Source organism: Lepisosteus oculatus, chromosome 4 (genome assembly GCF_040954835.1).
Source record: "Lepisosteus oculatus isolate fLepOcu1 chromosome 4, fLepOcu1.hap2, whole genome shotgun sequence".
Taxonomy (NCBI): Eukaryota; Metazoa; Chordata; class Actinopteri; order Semionotiformes; family Lepisosteidae; genus Lepisosteus; species Lepisosteus oculatus.
In genome coordinates, this window is record NC_090699.1 from 50,795,281 (window position 1) to 50,817,198 (window position 21,918).

Below are 21,918 nucleotides of genomic sequence, written 5' to 3' on the forward strand. Positions count from 1 at the left end.
AAAAGCAATTGCTGAGGTAACACGGCACACAGGTATTGAAACACTGCCACACATTGCAGTCAGTTTCTTACTCTCAAGGATACAGAGCACGGAATGAGCGGGAGAAACAACTCCTGTTATTTTTTTCTTTAAAATATTTCACTGACTGAACATTCACATAAAAAAAAACTTTGTATCTAAGCAAATCAGGTTAGACTACAAGTAAAAAAAAATTTGCAACCTTCCAAATGTCTCTTAACCGCGGTGTTTTAACAACTGTAACAAAATCTTTCAGAAGAATGACAGGTTAATACTTTGCATTTTTGAAAAACATTTTTTTTGGAAATATGGATATGTCTGCAGTACACATTTCAGACACTGGCTAGGTAATAAGTATTTGTTTCAGTGCGAATACTACTGTATGTCCATGAAATTTAAACGTATCCTAAAATTAGTTCTTTTAACAGGTACATAATAATCAGAACATCTACACAAACTGTAATGGGCTGCATGAAACAAAACAAATACAGACAAGCTGGATGTTTTATGGGACATTCTGACACATCAGAGAAACTGATACTTCTCAGCACTAGTGGTCTAGGTCCACATAAAAGTCCCGACCTTCCTATTGTAGACTTATTTTGTGTTAGCATCACAAAGTAAAGAACATTAAATAAATCTTTTTCAAACCTCTGAGAAAAGTAAGTGATTTGTCACAAAGTCTAAATGAAGGACAACTTGTATTTTCAGACAAATAACTACTTAAGAGATTAGAAATGAGGGAAACCTTCCTAACCTGGTTCTTTCTCTATGGCTGTCATTCAGATTGAAACTACCAAAAAGATTTTGATTTACCTTTCCCCATAATGGAGAATATATACCTATCTGAGAGGCACTATGGATATTTATTGCTGAGACTGAGGACTGTAACAGGATCTTGAGCCATGAAGTCTCGATTCAAATGCATTAACAGGCGAGAAGCAGAAAATAAAGTAAGAGTGTCCTATACTCTTAATGCTTTGAATTATGATATACATGAATGTAACCCATTACCAAGACAACATGTCTTGTAATTGAACTGTAAGGGGACTCACATTCCACACCAGTTTTCTATATAACACATTTAATAGGCATAACTAGGCTTTACAATAGAATACACAGGCAAACTATGATTTTTAACAATATGAGAAAATCAGAAACATTTTAAACACGTATGTTTGCACCTGAGAGTCTGTACAATGAAAGCTTAAGTATTTTGAACAAAGTGAATCTGCTTGTCTATTTAGATTGAGACTAAGTAAACACAAACCAAACATCTTTAATACCAGCTTTATATCAAGTAAATTATTATTTTACTGGATGGCAACCTCTTTTATTTGTGGTTTACCACACATTCATTCCTTAGTCTCTTTCATTTGACTTTGATAATCTCGCTTGCATGTGGCTTACATAGATTAACACTACAATAAAAGCTCCTCAGCAATGAGAGTCATGGGTCTTTTTTTAACAATATCCAAGAGGTGGGAAATGCAGTTCTTACCCCAGAGCTCATGTTACCAATTAGACCTGTCACAAAAAACCAAGTCTTCAATCTCCCACATCCGTAGGGATCCAGAGCTCTGCTTATTGTTTTAACATTATTTAAAGTGTGTCATATATTTTTAATCATTTTTTACTCAGATTCATACTAGGGTTTTTCTTCTGGGACTAGAAATGTGGACTTTCAAGAGCAGTAATTTGTGAAATGCGTTTACAAGGCAAGGGAATATTGTTCTTCCATCCTAACTTCTTCAATTAATACTGTGAGCCACAATAACATGAAGTAGTAAATGAGAAAAAAAAAAGTTTTAGGGATTTACTTGCATTCTCATTTGTGATATGTAAGGCACTATTATTATCTTTCATAGCACTGAAAGGTTATGGCTATTATTTTTTGTTGCTTTTTTATTAAGCTCACGATATGGATCACTGGCTAGCTTAGATTCCTAACGGTATTTCCACAAAAGTACTAAAATCCTGTCAGTGGGTAACCTCATTCTTCTAGCCTGCCCCTACTCCTGGCACTTTCTCTCCACACTGCCCAGGAAAGGCCACTGGTGGCAGACGGACTGCTTTGTCCAGGAGTTTTCCAAATTATCTTGATCGGAGCTCAATATTGGGGTCAAATTAAGACAGTGATCACCCTGCTGATGAAATTGCAACATCAATATCAAAGAGTGTAGAAAGAAATGTTTTCCTAAAAAATATTTCAAACCTAATAGACCAGCTTTTCCACTATATGTAAATGTGATGTTCTAGAGAAAAGTGGAGATAAAACCTGTGTTGGTCTGAATATGGCAATTTCCTGATGTGGGATAATGCTGTTTTTCTATAGTGTCAATGGTTAGATTCTGCATATCACATGTTTATGTCTTCTAGACAGCCAATAAATATGGCTTCTAAAATATGAATTCTTCCCTTCTCAGGTATAAAATGTGCCTTGTTTTAGTAACTGTTATGTCCAGCTTCATATCTACAAAACACTATGTTATAGTTTATTTCTAGACACTAGCAAGAAATGCTGGTATCTACTTCAAATATAGTATTTATGACCTATGAAGAAGACTTCATTTTTTAGTATGTTTGCCTGAAAGTAAAAGTGTAACAGCAGTATACATGTACAACTCAGTAAAAACAGGACAGAGTATTTAATCTTCAATGTTTGTCTTATAGTTAGATGAATGCTGTACTATTCATATTTAAAATGTGAAATATTCTTAATGGTGTGCCACTTAGACATGAATGGAATAGACCTAGCCAGCCATCTCCGAAAAGTGGATTCTTTCAACTGAAATTCCACAATAGCATTATAGTAACATTAACAGTCTGACAGCGCTGACACTATGTTAATATGAAAGAAAATTTGGCATACTCGTAAAATGCAAAATTCTACATTTCTTAGAAGAGATAGGATATTCTGACATTATTTCCATATTTATTCAAAACAGCACAGCACTGAAATATTTGTTTCAAAATGATAATTATTAAACCTATTTTTACCTCACCAAACTAGGATGATAGATTTAATTTAAGAAATAAAACAGTTTAAAACTAGTCTAATGGATTAGCTCAATATCACAGTATAGCCTGCTGGTTAACAATGGACCAGGTCACTACAGACTGTGGAAGAGCCAGAAAAAATACAGTACAAACAGCAAGATGTAAAAGTGTAACATGCTGACCCAAGCATTATCAAAACCTAATTTCTCAAGTATGAGGGCTCACCCATTTTGACTATACTTTATGTGAGTCTGCTCTTACTTTCCTGAAAACATTTACCTTTAGCATCATTAGCACACCTAATGTTAAAAAATACAAATCCTTTTCGATTACATCAAATCTCTATTTCTAAATATGGTGCATGGTTGGTCACTTTGTTTTTTTCTTCTTCAGACCACTCAGAAAAAAATAGTGATATGAAAAAAGTGTGGGCAGTTTTGGTTTCCTACGATGCCTGGGCACAGCAGATACTAGTGATTTAACTTTATGAGTTAAAACCTAATAGACAAAAATACAAATTAAATTGATCAAATGGTCAAACAAACTTAAACTATGTCCCTACTAGCAGTTGAAATCAAGGTATATGTGACGTCACACAAAAACAAGCTGAGGGAACTCATTAGACAACTTTTTAGCATGAGATTTGTCAAGAAACAATATGCTTATAAACCTGCTTAATCTAGAATTTAGACCAATTCAACACTATCCAAGAGTATACAAAAAAATGGTCACGAAATATATTTAGATTTTATTTAGAAATGTATTTCCTATAAACTGTACATCAGTTTAATTATGCTAAGCTGGCACAGATGAAAAATTCCTAAAAACAGAAAGTATTGAATAGAAATGCAATTTTGCACACTATGGTAAGCAAGTACTGTATCAAAGGCATACATACATCCTGTATATTGTGTTTGGTATAGTATTATACAGTTCCTCAAAACATTGTTGGTCAGACATTGTACAAGTAGGCTCAGTGTACTTTTGCCATAAAATCAGAAATGCTGTACACCAGAGATGCATGCTATTATTTTAAAAGCCTAGGGTCTCTAGGAAAGGACGCATGGGGTTAAAAAGGAGGAGTATGTACCTTCCATTATGCAGTTAAATTGAAGGTAAAGGGCACAGGGCTAAATACTGAAAGACCTTGTATGAATCTCACAGCTTTAATGGAATCAGGTTTTAACAACTCTTTTTCGTTAAATACAGCCGATGTCAGGAGGATGCGTCCCACTCATAAAGCAGCACAATGACAATGTACAGTGGCACTAATACAAGGACATAGTTCATCATGACATTTTCAGCAATTCCCAACTGATTAGGGTCATTATGTTGGAGGTCTGATTTATGTTGTCATTTCCTCTCACCGATCCTGCATCAATGAATCTTAATGAATTGGTAAATAAGGGTGAAGATTACACTCTATGACACCGAAACATTCCTCATTCTCAATGCCAGAGATTTATGTAGCCAATTAGAGACTAACAGAGAAAATTGGCTGGCAGAAAAATAATATTCTTTATGGCACAAAATGGAAAAGCATTCCTGCTGAAGGGCAATTGTATTGTCGGTGTTAAGTCCATAAAATAACCCTCTTCTTTGAAACACAAAGGATTCAAACAATGTTTGAGCTGAACGCGTAAATACAAAAGTTTATAAAAGCAGTACTGCGCAATTACAAAGATTACAAATGTCTCTATTTTGAATGAAACTAAGGTTTTTGCATAATACTGAATAATACTGTGTTTTATCATTACATATTGCCTCTGAAGCTTTTTGTTTATTCACAAAATATCAAATTATTGATAACTAGCAAACCTGGAAACACTGCAAGCCAAAAAATATGAAAGTGGTAGAATTCTATAAATATCGTTTTCCGTGTAATTGTTAACCATCTCAATCAGGTGATTTAAAATAAACTAGCTTAAATACTGCTGCTTCTGTTACATCCACTAAGTTATACATGTGAATTTTATAAACAAACATCAAGACTTCATAGATTTTCTGTTGCCCCTGTGTTTTGGGGAATGCCCGCTGTCGGTAACCCACTTCAAAATTTGGGATTTAACAAAGAAATCAATTAATATCACGGTTGCGGGAACTTGTTTCACATCTCCAAAGTTATTTCCATGCAGAGGAAAATTCTATGGCCAACACGTGCTTGTGCTGCCACCTTATCTGGTTTCTCCTTCGCTTTTAAGAATAAAATGTGTGTTGCCTGAAAGAGTGAAAAACACCTCTTCCTATTAATCCAAACTTCTTAAAGAAACACTTAGTAAGATAATGAGGTTCTTTATGCATTACATATTGTGCCTAGATTTAGTGCGGGGAGGAAGCTCTCCACATCAAACAGCCGTCACTGCTATTAGAGAGAGCTCACAGGAGAAGAGGCTGAAAAGGCGCCGTGTGAAAAGAAGTGGAAAATTAAAGCTGAAGCAGTTGAGGAAAGGGCTTAATTTACTGGCATGTACAGTATGCAAATGAGATTACTCTCAGCTTAACTGCATCATTTATGTCCATAATAACAGCATCATCATTACAGGGCTCAAATTAAATTACACCATAATTAGCATATCAAAGTGATTGGTTAAAGTTTAAAACAAATACCCAATTTTGTTAATGAACAGCTGTAATCATCGTGTACACTCCAATGAAAACATCCAAAACAAATATATGTTTTAGAGAAAGAGAAGGGGGATTCTTCAAGACAGGTTTATCTGTTGGAGGACTTACCTGGCAGGCTACAGATTCAGGTTAATTTCACAAAACTAAAGTGATCAAAGATGCAATTTGTAGTCTTGCCACTTTGGGAATCATCATCAATAAAATACAATTGCTTCATGCTTGCTAAAAAAAACTAGCACTGATTTGTTTGCGTAATGTTTCAAAAACACATCAACAGTTACAGTGCATTAGTCAAATTGGCTGTTTAACTGTTTCCTTCCTCTTTGTTATTAAAAAATCAGTTCTGAAGAAATACAGCTATTGTACAACTACCGTTTTCATCATCCAGGACATAATATTTCTGTTGTCCATTATTGCAGGTCTTAAGACACAAAGCTGAATTGTGTTATTTACGCATTGTCAAAAGAGTGCTATCTGCAGCTTTTAGACATTTTGGTGTCCAGGTATTATTGATTAAATTGCAACACTGCATCTCAGTAAGTGAATTCTGCTGTTTTAAGTTTTTAACACAAGTCAATCATTTTTCTTCCTTCTTTTTTTTTGCAAACTGGTGGTAATGTACATTATCAGAAACAGACTGTTCAAAATTTAAAGAAGTAGCTTTTCATTTTATTCATTGAGGAATCCATTAAAGCCCTTATTCCTAAGAAGTATGTAAATTATGTGCCTTTCAAGGTAGAGCTAGGGCAAATCCACTCCATCAACTAATGATGGACCTCATTACATGCAGAGAGTATTCATAATGAGGAAACAGCTACCCACCATTCCGTGTTCTAACGTAAATCCCTATGAAATGTTAATATCTTACTTCTAATTAAAGGCTACTAAGTCCAAATGCACCTTCATGGGCAATAGCTAGCAACATAAATTTTATTTTTAACAGTACACTACACCCAAAGATGAGTGGCCATGTAACATTCCATTAATTTATATTTAATACTAGATTTTTTTTTGTTCATGCTTTTAGTTTCACACATTCCAAGCTGGTATATTCTATCTAAAAACAGTTTTCGGCGAACTGTGCACTGTGTCATTCAGCGGTGCATATATAAAGGGTGACCGATAAGGAATAAACAATAAAATATTATCATGTTCTACACTGAAACAGTAATGATGTTTATGTTTACCAGTAAATGTACTGTAATTCTTTGAAAATGACCTTGACATTAGCAAGCAAACAACACCCTAACAAAGTTCATTTACAGCAGATGTGTTTTCCTTCATGAGTTCTAAGGAAACAAAGGGAACAGCACTTCACAGAAGGATATTATGTTGATGTTCTGAAATCTGTATAAAAATGTTTTAATTAGGCATTGAAGAAGCTATATTCTTCTGCTTAATACTCATTATAGAGCGTTTTCAAAATGATGCTCTTATTGGCATTATTAAACATAAGGAAACAGACTAATGCTTTAATAAAAAGATATATGGCCAATCCTGTAAGTGTTCTCCTCCTGCTATTACTAGTTATTTTTTCTTTGAAGCACTTTCAATTTTATTAATTTGAAGTATATCACAGAAGCTTTAAGGAAAGCAAATCTGAGAATAAAACCAATTAAAGTCACTGAACAAAAACATAAATGCAATTCCTCTATTAGATTTTGTGGATACAACTAAATATATTTATATAACAGAAGGTTCTCTTCATGGCATCAGCATTAAAGACCCTTTGATGCCTGAAAACTTATAACTAATTATGCACTATTATAAAATCTAAACAGGTCTAATGCACTGTGAGTTAAAAATCATTGCCAGTGGACATGGCATGATAATTTAATGATCGTTCTAATTCACATACGTCTTTCAGGACATCTATTTATTTATTATAAACACCATCATGAATAACAGGCTTTATTCTGACTGTAGGTAAAGATAAAGCATGCCTTCACACTTCATTATACAATAATTTGACAGATTCCATACACAAAACTTAGAGGAAGTGAAACTTGCAATACACAAGTTAACCACAAAATAGCATTAGCAAAGCTTAATTTCTTTGATTCTAGATTTTGTCAAGATACGGGATACTCTGAATTTTGATAATTTTTCTGTCATGGGACAAACATATACTGTATACAGTATTCAGAATCCCTTAAAGAGTTAAGTGCTGCACATGTGTATTTTAATTGATATATAGTGCCGATAAAAAGTGGTGAACCCCAAATATAAATATGAGAACTTCATTAAGTTACCATGATAAGATAAGATAAGACCACTTTATTGGCCACATACAATTTCTTGTATTTCGAATTTGTCTTTTCGCATACCCCAACTTGCTCTACATGAGACACACAGACACAGAGAGAAGCTTAGGGTAAGCCATTTACATGGTGACCTGGAGCAGCTGGGGTTAAGGGCCTTGCTCAGGGGCCCAACAGAGTAGGATTCCTCTGTACGGCCACGAGATACGAAACAGCAACCTTCCAGCCACAGGCGCAGACCTTTAGCCACAGTGCCACCGCTCTGCCCTGATAGCTTTCTTGAAGGTTTATAGTACTCAATTTCATTTCTCTTGCAACTTAATGATGTATGAATTTAAAAAAGGTGAGTAATTTAGATACAGGGAATGTGAAAAAGTATGTGAATTAACACATACAGTGCCTTGCGAAAGTATTCGGCCCCCTTGAACTTTTCAACCTTTTGCCACATTTCAGGCTTCAAACATAAAGATATAAATTTTTTATTTTATGTGAAGAATCACCAACAAGTGGGACACAATTGTGAAGTGGAACGAAATCTATTGGATTTTTTAAACTTTTTTAACTAATAAAAAAATGAAAAGTGGGGCGTGCAAAAGTATTCGGCCCCTTTACTTTCAGTGCAGCAAACTCACTCCAGAAGTTCAGCGAGGATCTCTGAATGATCCAATGTTGTCCTAAATGACTGATGGCGATAAATAGAATCCACCTGTGTGTAATCAAGTCTCTGTATAAATGCACCTGCTCTGTGATAGTCTCAAGGTTCTGTTGAAAGCGCAGAGCGCATCATGAAGACCAAGGAACACACCAGGCAGGTCCGTAATACTGTTGTGGAGAAGTTTAAAGCCGGATTTGGATACAAAAAGATTTCCCAAGCTTCAAACATCCCAAGGAGCACTGTGCAAGCGATCATCTTGAAATGGAAGGAGTATCAGACCACTGCAAATCTACCAAGACCTGGCCGTCCCTCTAAACTTTCAGCTCAGACAAGGAGAAGACTGATCAGAGATGCAGCCAAGAGGCCCATGATCACTCTGGATGAACTGCAGAGAACTACAGCTGAGGTGGGAGAGTCTGTCCATAGGACAACAATCAGTCTTACACTGCACAAATTTGGCCTTTATGGAAGAGTGGCAAGAAGAAAGCCATTTCTCAAAGATATCCATAAAAAGTCTCGTCTAAAGTTTGCCACAAGCCACCTGGGAGACACCCCAAACATGTGGAAGAAGGTGCTCTGGTCAGATGAAACCAAAATCGAACTTTTTGGCCACAATGCAAAACGATATGTTTGGCGTAAAAGCAACACAGCTCATCACCCTCAACACACCATCCCCACTGTCAAACATGGTGGTGGCAGCATCATGGTTTGGGCCTGCTTTTCTTCAGCAGGGACAGGGAAGATGGTTAAAATTGAGGGGAAGATGGATGCAGCCAAATACAGGACCATTCTGGATGAAAACCTGTTGGAGTCTGCAAAAGACCTGAAACTGGGACGGAGATTTATCTTCCAACAAGACAATGATCCCAAACATACAGCAAAATCTACAAAGGAATGGTTCACAAATAAACGTATCCAGGTGTTTGAATGGCCAAGTCAAAGTCCAGACCTGAATCCAATCGAGAATCTGTGGAAAGAGCTGAAAACTGCTGTTCACAAACGCTCTCCATCCAACCTCACTGAGCTCGAGCTGTTTTGCAAGGAAGAATGGGCAAGAATTTCAGTCTCTCGATGTGCAAAACTGATAGAGACATACCCCAAGCGACTTGCAGCTGTAATCGCAGCAAAAGGTGGCTCTACAAAGTATTAACGCAAGGGGGCCGAATAATTTTGCACGCCCCACTTTTCATTTTTTTATTAGTTAAAAAAGTTTCAAAAATCCAATAGATTTCGTTCCACTTCACAATTGTGTCCCACTTGTTGGTGATTCTTCACATAAAATAAAAAATTAATATCTTTATGTTTGAAGCCTGAAATGTGGCAAAAGGTTGAAAAGTTCAAGGGGGCCGAATACTTTCGCAAGGCACTGTATCTTGGGGGCTGGGTTTGGAAGACGCCACTCTATATAAAGATCAGAAACATTGTGAATGGCCTTCATCTTACAGGTGTATAAAAACAAGTCAGGTCACAATCTAAGACAATATGTGAAGACCTCAGAAAATGAGTAATTGATGCTCCTCTGTCTAGTTAGGCTTATAAAGCATTTCCAAGTTTACAAATTGAAAAAAGTCACAGACCACAGTCACTCTTCCTGGAAGCAGGCGTACTTGAAAACTTGAAAATCATCAAGTAAGTTACAAAGAACCAGAGACTAACATCCAAGGTACTGCAGGCCACTCTTGTATTGCCTAATGTGACTTTTCATGACTCCAATATCATAAATTGATTGAAAAAAAATTGTGCACATGGGGAGATAGCAAGGAGAAAACCACTGCTCCCCAGAAAGCACACTGCTACCCATCTGAAGTTCGCCGAAGCGCATTTAGATGATCCATAAGGCTTCTGCAACAATGTCCAATGAATGGACAAGTCATAGGTAGAACTCTTTGATCTCAATGAGAAATACTATGTTCGGTGAAAATCAAACAATGCTTTTGAACAGGACAACATAATCCTAACCCTCAAGCATGCTGGTGGGAGTATGATGGTTTGGGGCTGCTTTGCTGCCTCAGGACTTGGATGGCTTGCCTGAGGAGGATGTCAGGCCATTTGTCTGTGACCTGAAGCTGAACCGAATGTAGATCTTGCAGCAAGACAATCCTAACCATACAGCAGAAGAAGATCTAAACTATAATGGCTACAGAAACCAAATTCTGCATTTTACAATGGCCTAGTCAGGGTTCAAACGTAAAGCCCATTGAAATGTTGTGGCAGGACATGAAGCGAGCTATCCATGCAAGGCAGCTCTTAAATAGCACAGGGCTGAAGGAATTATGTAAGGAGGAATGTACCAAAATTCCTCAAAACCAATGTGAGAGACTGAACAATGGTTACAGGAAACGGTTTGTAGCTGCCATTGCTGCTCATGGCGGGGGCCACCAGTTACTGAATCTAAAGCTTCACATATTTTGTCACAAATAGATATTAAATGTTGCATCGTTTGAAGATAAATAAATGTTGAAAGAGTATCATGTTTTGTGTCATTTGTTTCATCAGTGTAATTTTATTATTCAAACTCAGGTTAAGATCTAATAACATTTCATATTTTAAATATGTGGAATATGTGAAAATCCTAAGGGGCTCACAAACGCCCTCTCGCCAGATTGAAAAAAAAGTATGCTCTTTTTTTCTGCGCTTAATATAAAGTATTTAAAATGAGCTTCTACTCAAACTCTAGGAAGGAATGAATGGAAAATAGTTTGAATGCCATTACAAAGGCAAGCGTTCCTTGCAACATTTCATCTGGAGAGTTTTCTGTGATGTAACAGCTTTCTGTTCTAGGCAGCAGGAGAGAAAAACATACAGACAAGAGCACATTTGCAGCATCTTATTATGTGCTTTCACCTCTAATATTTCCCATATCCCACCATCCTTTTTTTCCCCACGGATACAGATAATGTCAGACAAACATCAGAAACGTGAGGATTTTAGAACTGAGGTGACACAAGGGAAGAATCCAATACAAAAATACAGAATCTTTGAAAAAGGAATGTTTATGAGAAGTTGTTTAGTGGAACCAGTTAAAAGTTATTTTCGAAATCTACAAAAGGTTTAGTATTGCAAAAGCCACATTCACATCTGGCTAACAAAAATGAAGCAAAATGGATATAGTTATTATACTTATCTTTGAGGCTGCAGAGGTCGATCTTCTTAATTCAATTAAAAAATACAGGAATTCTTAGGGTAAATCTGTGTTCCCTCAAATGTTCCCTCAAAATTTGCCACAACCATTAAGAAAAGTAACAGTCATGCTGCCCAAGAACCATGGCATCTACACAGGATCTTACACCGAAACAGCTGAATACAGGCCACACAAATGAATACAGGATGCAACAGAAAGAACTCTTATTTTATGTGATGAATAAATAAACAAGGCTAATGGAGATTAAGCACCATCCTTCACACAAACAGAAGGTGAGTACCCAAGCAAGCCAGGGGGAGAATGTGTGAATTTCAGATGCTGACAAAGATCCAAGGAACTCTGGAGGTTTTGATTTTAACACTTTCTGAGTCACCCTCTGCAGAGCTGTGACATTTGTTTCTTATTGTCTAAGTGGCAGCTGGAAGCTGATCCTTTTGAGGGCCTCCCAACCTCTGGCTTAGCTGCTTTAACACAGAGGTAACCATATTAGGATGTGGATGGTAAAGTAAACAATAACATAGTTGCAATGAAATGGAAATTTTTCAGCTAATGGTGTTTGTCATTCCTGTTTTCATCTTCTCGAATATTTTCTTTTCTAACCCTAGGAGACTTTGTTTATGAAAACAACCTTTTAGCCCTGATTTACTGAAAGTGGTGCACTGCGTAATAAGGACATTAATAAAAAAAACACCTGGCAATCAATTTTACAAATCATCTCTGATTCCGACTGTAAGAAAATATGAATTGAGCTTCAAAAGTGATTTCACCTATAACTTGCCAAATATGCATTTAACATTCTACACACATTTAAGATTTAGTTTGATATCAGTTTGTGTTGTGTGTGTTAAGCTGCTGTTGCACTGCAATTTCCCTCACGGGGTCAATAAAGTATCTATCTATCTATAACCCAGTCTGCTGAAGAGGAAAAAAGAAAGGCATCTAAACATGTGAAAAGGTATGATTTAAGTAGTTCGCTAACATGGAGTTATAAAAAATTCAAAGGGATATTATGTGATATGTCTAGGGTTCTTCCTAATTTAAACAGCATGTAACAGAAATCTGAATGAAATGCTACTCTTTCTTTACCCAGCAGTGGGCTAGCTGTTTTGGTGTTGTGATCACTCTATTTCCAGAGAGACTTAGAAGGAAGTATAATTAATTATACTTTCACTCCTGAATCCAGGAGGACATGCTTCATATCTCCACTGCTGTGCTCGTGTAAAGCTGAATGCACCAAACAGGCAAATCTAAATCAATAAATCACAAACAAGTAGCAGTTCACAAGTTCAAAGGCATGATGTCCAGCTTTCCGCATCTGAACACTTCAGTAATAATAACCCAATTGTATACTTGTATACTTGTATACTTTAGCCCTCTTCATTTCAACATCACAGTGGTGTAATATTCATGTTCTGGCATAATAATATTTGTTTACTTGGTGCATCAGCTATTTCATTAGGCAGACACGTGTTTTTCTGTGAACTAACAAGTAACACTTGCTGGACTGTGTGAAAAAATATCATCCCTATACATTTTATTCTGCTTATTGCACAGTGCACAAACCCTATCAGCACTTTATCCTTCCCAGTCAAAGCGATTTTGCTCGGGAAGCAGCACAATACAAGAGGGACTGACTCAATCTATGTAAATGAACATGAATATCTTGCAAATTTGGCAAAGCTTCTTATTTGAATTAAATATATATATATATCCAGATGTGTATTCAATGGCTCAGAAAAAAATAAAAAAGTCTGATGAGTCTAGAACTTCAATCTTCTAGGACCACGAATTTAGTAGTCACTAGCTTTTACAGATTTTCTTGCGCATTGTTCAATTCAAGATGCCTTTCCATAGTATAAGATAACAACCAAAGCTGCCACTCACCCAAATAGCAAAGTTGGCTTTCCTTTGCTTTAAGGTGAACTTCAGTTAACCTTATTTAAATTCTTCTGTGCTTTCTATACCACCAAGCTAAAATACATTTATTCTTTTATTGCATCAGGTTCTTCCTGATGACTGTGATAAATTATGGTAATTTTGTTATTTTTCTTGCACACTAACCATAGGTTCCCTTCTCACTCATTCAGATGCATGCAGTCTGTGCTGACATCTCAACACCACATTCTCTAACTAGCTCTTTCACAATATCCGAAGCTTTGAACACATTCCGAGCACAGCTGCCATAAAACACCTTTTCTTCACATTCAACCCATAAGATCGGGTGCAAAATAGGTAATGTAGCCCATCCTGACAACTAATAACTGCTGTAGGCACAGTATTCATGTGTACACCGCCACCTTCATCAGTCACAAGCTACTGTGGCTAAGTTATTTTATGCTTCTTAACATGTTTCTTTTCATACTTTCAAAAAGACAAGGTGTCTAAAGTGAACTTATTCCTGCTGTGCCGGTTAGTCCTGGGTCTTAGCCGATGGTTACAAACTGTTAACGGTGTTCACCAAACAGCCCCTTGGGCAACAGCAAAGTATGAGCAGTAAGGTTGGCAGACACCCTTATAACTGCAATGCAGAAAATTTACATTAAATCTGAGGAACAATGGTACAGGCACAATGAGGTAAAACAAATTAAAACCGTGTAAAACTGTGTAAGACTAAGTGAAGGATGTAGTTGAGAGCTGAGAGGCCAGTCTACAAATTAAAACCGTGTAAAACTGTGTAAGACTAAGTGAAGGATGTAGTTGAGAGCTGAGAGGTCACAGGCGCTGTCTAAATGGATTAATCTTGAGCAAGTGGTCAGGGATTGCTGATCTGATTTCTGGAGATGATCAATGGGAGTGTGAGAACGGAAAGGGGGTAGAGAAGATCTGGTGGAAACTAGAAAAGGTAGAAGACAAGAGACCAGATTGAAGATGTACAAGAGCAGAGCAGATGAGACAGTGATAGGTGAGAACCTAGGCTTCTGATTCAGATGTATGAAACAATACAGGGGGACTTGGGTAACGGGGCAGCAAATGGGTGGATAGTGTTGGCAGAGAGGAAGCTGCAATAGTACAATACAGCAGACGTGTGTTAGGAGTAAGACTGCAAGAGGTCAAGACTGGCATCAAGATTGTTGGCATAGGGGGAGTGGAACAGGGTGGTGGAGGAGTCAGAAGGAACAAAGATGGGAGAGGACCATAGACAATGAAGAAGGGGAAAGGGAAAAAGGAGGCCAGGCCTCAAGAGGATAAGCTTAAAAAGGTGGGAGTGCATCCAGAAAGAGATGGTTAAGCGACAGGCAGAGATGTGGGAAGAGACACAAATTATAATAATCCCTGAAAAAGAGGTAAGAGATCCCAGGGAGCAAGCGGAGAGAGAGAGAACTGTAGGGGACCCAGAACAGAACCTAGGGGAATAAACCAGTGGAAAGAGAAAGGAACAAGGAGTGAGCCTTACCAAGGACCTGGTATGTGTGATCTGTGAGGTAGGAGAAAAACCTGCTGCTTGTGACCAGCTCCTGACATTCCTTTTGTTAGCAAGTATTGACACGAAAATAGAAAGATCCATAAATGTCGTAGAAACTTTATGGTAGAGAAAGCATAGCGCGTTAAGACAGAAGAGATGGTGACAGCACTTGAGAGAAGATAATCTGAAACCAAAAGGAGGGTAGTTTATGCTGGAAGTGCCAGACAAAAACCAAACCGGAGAGGGTCAAGGTGTGGGTGCTGGAAGAGGAAAGTTGAGAACTGAAGGAGCATTGAAAGGCAAAAAGAAGAAGAAAGGTTGATTGTTCTACAGTACTGAGGGATCAAAGCTGGATCTTCTTAAGAGAGGTGTATTGCATGTTTAACAAAGGGAGTCTTGAAAGCAATTGTTAAGTATATGGTCATGAAGCAAGTAGGAAATGTCACAGAGTTACAGAGGGGAAAAGCAGGAGGAGTTGGGGAGTAACTCTTAGGCAGGAGGCTGATGGGATGGGTGGTGGTGGTTGATAGGGGAGAAGTGTTATAAGAGCTAGTACATGTCAAACACTGGAGGATAAAAAGGAGGTAAAATTAATAGATGAGATAAAGGAGTTAGTGAGGTTGGTAAGAGAGGAGAAGGTGAAGAATAGCTTACGAAAATTATTGGAAGTACTAAAAAAATAAAAACATCTAATTATATATGAAAACAAAAATAAATAAATAAAACTGAAACCTATATTAACGCAAAGACTTTCTAAAAAATATCTAATAAAAAACAATGAACACTGACAATCAACTGAGCAGGTATGTGCTTTAATATTATTACGAAAGGGGCCCCATCCTGAGAGTACGATCAAGAGCAAAGATGTTTTTTAAACTGCAGTTATAAAGAGGATGCCAATTTTATACAGCTAGAAGAGCCTTGAGGCTATTATGCCTGTCACTATATTTAACTACTGTATTGAAGCTCCTAAACTACATTCTGGTAGTTACAGCTCATGAAAAACACAGTGACAAAACTGCTAGTGGCAGAAACATTTAACTTTCTTGTTAGCAATCTCCCCCATGTGGCACTTTAGCAACAGCAAGTTGTTTATTATGTTCTGTGCTAGGCAAAACCGATTAAACGGAACTCTTAAGAATCAAAGTGTTATAAATGCATGGAAACACAGCGAGCTGTAAATTCCATGGAATTAAAAGCTTACCAACCCTAATACTAATACATGGCAATTTCTAGCTTAATGCTGATATAAAGAAATGGCTTTTTTATGTAAGCAATAAATGCACAGGGCACAGTGTCTACTAATATATTTTTCGAAAGAGAAACATCTGCATATGACCTCTCTTTGGCCTTGGCTTATGAATTTTAGGCTTTCTTCACAAATCAAAAGATTAATTTTTCTTTTGCTTGCTTTTCCTGTTCTGGGGAAAATGAAGCATTTCACGTGCAACCTAATTCAAACACATTTTTAAAGAAATATAAGTAATCTAACATTAGCCTGAACCCTTATGTTGTTCCAAATGTATTTTATTAGTATAATAACCCCATATTTTTCAACACAATATGAAAGCAACCTTGTAGGTAGGAAACCTTAGGTAATCACCCAGAAAAAAAAGAAGAGAAACCAAGCATGTAACACACAGCCCAAATGAAAATAGAATCATTTCATTTTTAAACTACAAAAAAGCTAGAACATTTTTTTTTAACATATAAAGGTCCTTTGGTGTTAAACTTAAGAACTTTTCCCATCCATTATTGCAGGGCTATAAGCATTACTTCCACGGTCTCTTCAGTAGCCAGTTTTATGCAGAATAAGGAGCATAGCACAAAACAAACAGTGCACTTTCTAAAAAACATCCGTATTATTACGGAAGAAGCAAAAAAGTCAAAATTACATTGGCATCTTGTTTGCTTTTTATCTATTCACCATAAGGCAAATGGATAAACCATTTCTGTTTGTTTCAAATCCCCCTTCACATAGCATCAATTGAAAGGACGACAGCATACAAGCCAGACAGCTGTGCACTGCTGCAAAATCATACAAAAGGGATGATTCAATGGCGATACGAGAGGTGTTTAGATTATAAAAGAATGCAGTCTAAAAAAGAGACACGTGCACACAGATCCAGAGATGCAAGGGCCCCTGAGTGGTTCATCTAATAACATTCTCAAAATGGAGCACAGGTGGAATCGTACAGCCAGAAGGACCCCGCTCTAAAGACTTGATGACCTTAACAGGAAGTCATCCAACTGACGCTCAGGTGACTTTTATCATCTTATGTGATAGACCCATCCAAAGACTGAGATCAAGAGCAAAAGTATTTTTAAATAGCTGCTGGATGTGTGACTTGTGGTGCATCATGGACAACTGTTCCAGACTGGGCTCTTGCATGACTGAGAGTCTGTCTTCCAGTTGGCATAAAAGCACTGCTGCAGATGATCCATTGTGGCAATACAAGTGAAACTAAATACCTGAGCAGTCATCACTCCTAAGATGGATAGGGGATACCAAGGAAAGACAGACTGAATAAAAACTGGCAGCTGCAAACTGGGAGGCAAATCAGATCCAGCAGGAAATCAGAAGTGGAAAATATAGCACTTGTGCTAAATTACAGTGCAATAGTAAATAAAGGCTTCAGGGTGTCCCCAAAAAACAATTGAACAAATCAGCCAACACATATAAAAAGACAAATTATTCTAAGAAGGTTCTTCTTATTCCTAAGAAGGTTATTCTTCATAACCTTCCTTGAAAATATAAACTTACATATGAAACCCAAACTGTCTACTACACAAAACCAACAGGTGCTCCATTAGGAGAATTACAATACCCACAGTAAATATCCACTGTTTTTTTTCTTTTCATCTTCATAGTACAAATCAAATATTTTCAATAGAAAAGAATGTACTATAATATTCATGTTTTTGCTGGCTGGCAGCAGCCCAATTTAATTGTAATAAACAACTGTGGATTGATGTAATTCTTAATTCCAACACAAAGCAAAAAGTAAGAGGACACAAAAGGAAATGTCTCACTGACTTTCTACATGTGTAAAACCTGTTTTCTCATTAAACTAAAGCATATTTCAAAACAGCATTAAATATTGAAGCATGTTAATCCTTTAATCTGCCACAGGGATTTCAGCATTAGAGATGCAATCAAAATCACATTGAAAAGTTGTGTCAATAATTAGGTTGATTTCAGCATATTAACATTAATTACACTTTAATTTGAAGGATTTGAAACTGATCTTACATCTGGAAGGACCAGATGTGAGCCTAAATATGATCTATCTTACGATATTGTGTTACAAACACACTTCAGTCAACTTTCCTCTCCTTTAGTTTTTAAGCATATGTCTCATGGTCCAAAATAAGACCCACAAATCACTGTTACCATTCTTACCATTTAAGAAAGAAACAATCACTAAGCATTGTTTAAAACAAATCAGAAAATTATATTTTAAGTAGGGCTAACACAATGTGATCTATCGGACGTTTTGAGGGGGTTCTTCAAGCTCCTTGTTTATAGGAGATGTGCAAGAGGGTTTTAGATCTAAGGCCTTAGTACCAGTGGACACTGCAGTATTTGTAGTTCATTCACACCCAGGCAGAAGTGTATATATTTCTATCAGATAAATAAAGGAGGCTGGTATGATTTCTGCAAGATTGGTTGGCCATTAACAAAAGAAAAATGTGCATGTAATTATTTACAATAGTAGAAAACACTTTTCACTTTGTTAAAGAGATTACGTTAGTTATCTCTTAGTTAAGTGATTACATGAATTACAAAAAAATTACAGCATGTAATGGAAATGAAACTAGACAGGATACGTACTTCCTCTACAGATCACCTGCAATACAAGAGCTTATTTAAAAGCTTTAGCCTACACAAATTAATGGGTTATGATTTATTGTACTTTTTCTGAACCTAACAATAGACAGTTTCCAATTTAAAGTGATCTCCATGCCCTTTCAACCTGTTCGAACGTACTTATTTGTGCATTGTTTTAGATTGTTCATTTCTTGAAAACCTGAATGAGAATTACCAGGTTTAGTTAAACTGAACTTTAATAATAGCTGAAGACCTTTCTAAAATGGGAAGAGACTAGGAAACCAATAAACCTAGAACTAAAGATTTTTTTTCCAAACACAGGTCAGATATCAGAAGCAGACTTGCTTTAAAATCAAGAGAAAATTTCATTTATGATACTAGGGTATCAGCTTGTGTGAGAGGAGGAGGAGTGCTTGAAGAGTTTTCACTGTTCTCTAGTTATGTGCGTTTAACAGCAGGATAATAAGAATGGTTTGGCGGACCTGTCACCCCTAACTTCTAATCAAGTAGACAGAACACAAGAGATTTAGCAGCTTTGAAAATGAGTATTTCAAATGTGTACATAAAACCTGTCTAGTAAGACGGACTCCTAATCTATTGATGTAAACCAACTTGGCACAGTTTAGGATATAAAAATTACATATGGTTCAGTGTTCAGTGAGGTGGCAGAGACAGCACCATTAATATGAATTCAAATGAAAATAATATGCATTCCAAGCTTCCACTGTTACATCACTGTTGCTATGGTGTCCAACTATTATTTTTTTTGACAAAAGGTGATTACGAACACATGAGTATTCAGAGAATGGAGCTGCGTATGAGGGCTGGCCCATAATTAAACTATCATTTTAAATAAGTGTTTGAACATGCATTGCATTTTTAAAGCAATTATAACACCCCCTAAATCCCCCCCCCCCGCTGCCAAAAAAGCATCATCTTACATGGCTAATAGGAAATACAGAATGTAAAATAATTTACCCACTTTTAAACAGTTTTCATGCACTTTACGTGTCATTATTTTCAAGTGAAGTCTTGTCTTAAAGGTGACATCAAATATTTTCTGGGCCGCAGTATGAAACAGAATGCCATTTTTGTTGTCCACTATATTGTTAAAATGTACTGATCCAATGTGTTTTCCAAAATATTTCTATCCTTCTGTCTGTTTCCTGACATTTCATTGGCAAAACAGAAGTTTTTCCTATACATAATGTGTACACAAGGCCTCTGAGCAGTCACACTTTCTGAGAAGTACTGCTCAGCTAGCACCCATTGGTGCGCCACAGGCAATAAAGTACTTATTATGAATAAGCAGCAATTCCTAAAATCAGAATCTGAGACCTGTACTAAACCATCAATATTTCCAAACCACTGTGAAACTCTCAATTTCTTTCCTGGAGGTTAGATATTACAGTGTAATCATGAATAATGTTAGAATTTAATCAAGATGGTCAAATTTAGTATTGGTGTTTTCTGTAAGTTTCTGCTTTCAATGAAAGTGAACATTTTAAGTAACGTAAGTGTATTTTGTTAACATTTTGATTCCATTATTTGTGGGAAAAGAAACATGATCCATATATACAAATAACTGTTAAATTAAGTTTGTTCTTTCCATTGTTTAAAAACATATGTGCTGAAACTAAAATGATGCCTGATAATGTTTGACGTAAAAATTACTTACTCGCCCAGGGGAAGAATGAAAAAGTAAACAACAATAAACTTGTTTGTACAGCATCTACAGACAACATTACAGCACCAGTCAGTTATTAGACATTTTAATACATCATCTGACTCATAGGAAGTGAGTCTTAAGTAAAAGTTTGTATTTACCTTCTTCAAGCACTTGCTTGTTCAAAGCAATCTTCAGTTCCTGCCACCTTCAGAGCTCAGTCTTCCTACCCTGCAGACAGAAAAAATAACACACTGTAATTTAACAATTACAGCTTATAAGCACTTGGTAACTGTTTGTAGGCACCACACTGTCAAAAGCAAACACAAATAAATCAACAAAGAAGTCCAACTGGACATAATCGTGCCTGACTCTGAGAGTTCATAAACACAGCCAAGGGATACAAGTATGATTTATCTGTACCAGCATGAGCAAGAAGCCATTGCTTAATAAGTACAACCTGCTTTCGAGAAATGTCATTTTCATTTCTCTATTTTTGCTTCTTGAAACAAACTTATTTTTTCACCCTGTGCCAGATGTTTTCTATTTTATTGTCACAGTGCAACCTGTGATGTTTGCAATCTGTGTTGTTTGTCCTTAAGAGCCTCTTCTTAATATTTTCACAATCCCATGTTCTCACATGCCAACTAAGCTACTTTCTCATTTTGTTAGCGATGCTGTGATTACTGGCCGTGATGTTTTGATGGTTAAACTGTAACTCATCAATAATCAGTTCACCATGAGTGAAGATTACGAAACCCCTGTTTATATGCAAGCCTGACCACTATGACTGGACGATCAGTTTTTAAATCATAGATAAAAACATCCGCATGATTTCAAAGAACAGAATGACAAGTGCAGTTTACTTTTTACAGTATACACAAATGCCAGTGGTAACTAAATACCCAGCACTCATTTTTACATATGAAGATGGCCTTTAGGTTGTTACAATTAAGTTCAAATTGGAACAAGGAGGTATCTGCACTTTCCAGCATAGAGGAAACACTGTGTTCTGTTTTATTCTTTATGCTTTGCATTGTATACTCATAGACATACACACTGTAATTACAACCCCCATTCTCCTTTGTTTTCAAGCACAGAACAAAGATAATTTCAGTCAAAAATGAGTCTATATTACAACATTGCACATTTGTGTGGGTGTCCATTACCCTTCTGTAATTGAAAACTGAAACATCAGCTCAGTTAAGAGATATTACAGAGTTATTACCTCTTGCTGATTTGCCAGGAAGGTCACCTGCACTTCAAACAAAGAAGACGTAGGGACATTAAATGCATGGATCAAAATATGAAATAAA

At 36.6% G+C, this 21,918-nt stretch overlaps 1 protein-coding gene across 13 annotated transcripts in view; it reads right to left on the bottom strand.

Moving 5' to 3' along the window:
* The window catches only part of foxp1b (forkhead box P1b), a 195,338-nt gene that overhangs the window by 101,105 nt on the left and 72,315 nt on the right, over nt 1-21,918 (bottom strand). For all 13 annotated transcript variants that reach the window (XM_015347192.2, XM_015347197.2, XM_015347198.2 and 10 more), the window contains one exon: nt 20,764-20,833. The gene's annotated coding sequence lies outside the window, so the exon portion shown is untranslated. The remainder of the gene's footprint in view (nt 1-20,763; nt 20,834-21,918) is intronic.